The 2,663-nt window shown below is 44.2% G+C and overlaps 1 protein-coding gene across 1 annotated transcript in view; it reads right to left on the bottom strand.

Moving 5' to 3' along the window:
• Window positions 1-1,741: 1,741 nt before the first annotated feature.
• The window catches only part of LOC143413377 (uncharacterized), a 19,731-nt gene continuing 18,809 nt past the window's right edge, over window positions 1,742-2,663 (bottom strand). The window contains exon 6 of the mRNA XM_076876292.1: window positions 1,742-2,663. This exon is cut by the window's right edge and continues 831 nt beyond it. The gene's annotated coding sequence lies outside the window, so the exon portion shown is untranslated.

Below are 2,663 nucleotides of genomic sequence, written 5' to 3'. Positions count from 1 at the left end.
TCAGAGTCTCATCAGTTTTCCTGCATGTCTTTATTTAACACATCAGCAGGGCTGAAGCTCTCATGTTAAACACACACTGATCTATGGACACGTTCATGTGTTTCTAACAGAACCAGGCTGTTATCAGCCTGCACTAACATTATGTCACACACACTGAATGTAACAGTGACAGTTTACATCATCACACAATCAGCTGTGATTGTTTCACTGTCATCAAACGAGTCAACAGGAAGTAGAATCAATAGAAACCAATCATTTACTGACAGCATGTCTGATGGAAATAAGTGCAGATTATGTATGAAGTCTAACTGCACACAGTAACTGTGTTACAATAAGGACTTAACAGCGCCCTCTGCTGGAGTGTTTCAGTACTGCGTTAACTAGAATACACCACCTCCTCCTCACACCACCTGCTACAGCTCTACTCTTCTATGACTACAGTCATCCACAGCACTGATGTGAGGTCACATGGTTCATATGTAAGGAGCACAGCTGACCTCAGGTCAGTTTAATGACTGTGAGCAGCAGCTGTGTTATTGTCACTGTGACAGGGAGACACTCTCAGACACAGCGCTCATGTCAGCTTGTTCTCATGCAGGAGGATCAGGAGCTCCATGTTTGTCTTTCTGTTTGAATCATGATGTGTTTGTGCCATCAGAGTCTGTCATGAGTACTCAGGGTTTCACAGCAGCTCTTCTGGATGCTGACGAGGACTCCAACCTCATGTTTCACCTCTCTGAGCTTCTGATGTCTGTGAACACTCGTGTTTCTTCTCTGGGCTCATCTGGACAAAAACACCTTTCTGTGTTTGGCTGCAGCCTCATTCTGACTGACAGGAAGTGTGTTATCCATGAGCTGCACTTCTGTGAGGAAGTTTCCTGCTGTGTTTCCTGTCTGTGGACAAACACGAGTGTTCCAGCTGAGGACTTGGTTCCTTCCACCTGTCCATACAGGACATCACGCTGTCTGCAGCTCTGTAAATGCAGCTCCAGGTCCTTCCACGTGCTGCTCTGTATTTGTGCAGTTTGTAGTGTGTCCTGGGAAACGTAGCACACATGGTGTTCTTCTGCTGTTTCCTCCTTTCACTGAGTGTGAAACACTGACGCTGTGCTGTTGTTCACAGAGGGGAGCTGATTCTAGCTGCAGCTGGACTCTGTCATCTAACTGAATGTGTTGGTGCTGATCACGGGGCTCTGAGGGGGGAGCAGCAGGAGGACTCTGGATGCTGACGTCAGTGTATCTGTGGAAGCTCCCACAGCGTGTCTGTCATTCAATATTGTGCTGTATATTGTATCTATGCAAAGATGAACAGACTGTGTGTTCACTGGTCTCTGTGCTGCAGCTCTGATGTCATCATCACTCCCTCCTCCACCCTCAGCAGTCCCAGCATGCTGCTGTGGTGCACCCCACCCTCACTCTACACCTGAGCCACAGACCACACCCTCCACCTCAATATACACCACAGTTTTCTCTGCTGTGGAAATGAGATCAGGAGGAAATCATCATTATTATTATTTAATAAACGCTCACATTAATGTGGGCTTATTTGTTTCATATTAGAAACATTAGTTGAGTGTTTTTAGTATAAAATGGTCAAAGTCCCTCTTTTTGCTCCTCCCCTCACCTGTGGATGGGCGGTGCTGTTACCGTGGTGACAGCTTGGATGTGTTTCAGTCCTGCCTGGTTATCACTGCAGGAATCTTTCACATTTATTACAGGTAATAACTTTGATTTTTCTGTGTATTATGAACCAAATGTATCCTGATACACACAGAGATGGATGAGCAGAGGGTTTTTTTGCAGTTTATGTAGTTACTATGGACTTAATGCATACATATTATTAAAATTAGGGCTATAACAGTTGTATTGATGTATAGCAACTTGAAATGCTCCCACAAATGGCTCCACAGCATGTAAAAATATAACAAAAGCTCTGGCGGACTTGGTTCTGTGGTCAGTCTTAAAGGGTGAAGTTAAACTCTGTAATCTTCACTGTGTCACAGAGTTCAGTGAGTCCCGTTATTCACAGTATCAATCAGATCATCAGAGAACAGCTGATCAGCAATCAGTGGTGCCAACAGCGCCTCCTGTGGTGAGAGGATGCAATAATGCAATGTAGCATTTTTCCACTCAACACTTGCAGTCATGGAAACTGTCTGTTGGATCTGTGTGACGTTGCTTTCTTGGTTAGAGTTCCTCACAAATGTCCAGATGATTCTTCTAATGAGGCGTCGACCATGTTTGCAGCTCTTTGGAAGAAAACGTCGCCCTTTGCCATCCTTACTTTTCTTTGACTTCTTCAAATGCAGCTGAACTCCAGCTGGTATTTTCTTGGACTTTGCAGCTGTTTCTGGTCATCAGTTCATTCCTGCAAACCTCTGAAGCTGAACAACAATGATGCTGCATTGCTGGCTGATCCCAAAAGGTTGATTCTGTTCATCTGGACGTTTTCAGAAACGTTTGCTCACTGATCAGGTGACTTCTTCAGTCTCAGCTGACTGCAGCTTTACAAGCTTACAAACAGCACATTTGCACAATGACTGAAAGCAGCAGCACCTGATATATATGATACTAATATAATACATATACATATATAATCCATACTAATGATGAAGGAACTGAGCTCACAGTCCATTGTTCATTCAGTGAACTACTCAGTTTAT

Source organism: Maylandia zebra, linkage group LG2, assembly GCF_041146795.1.
Source record: "Maylandia zebra isolate NMK-2024a linkage group LG2, Mzebra_GT3a, whole genome shotgun sequence".
NCBI lineage: Eukaryota > Metazoa > Chordata > Actinopteri > Cichliformes > Cichlidae > Maylandia > Maylandia zebra.
Note: the sequence above shows the minus strand (reverse complement) of the source record. Positions and strands in the feature narration are given on the sequence as shown.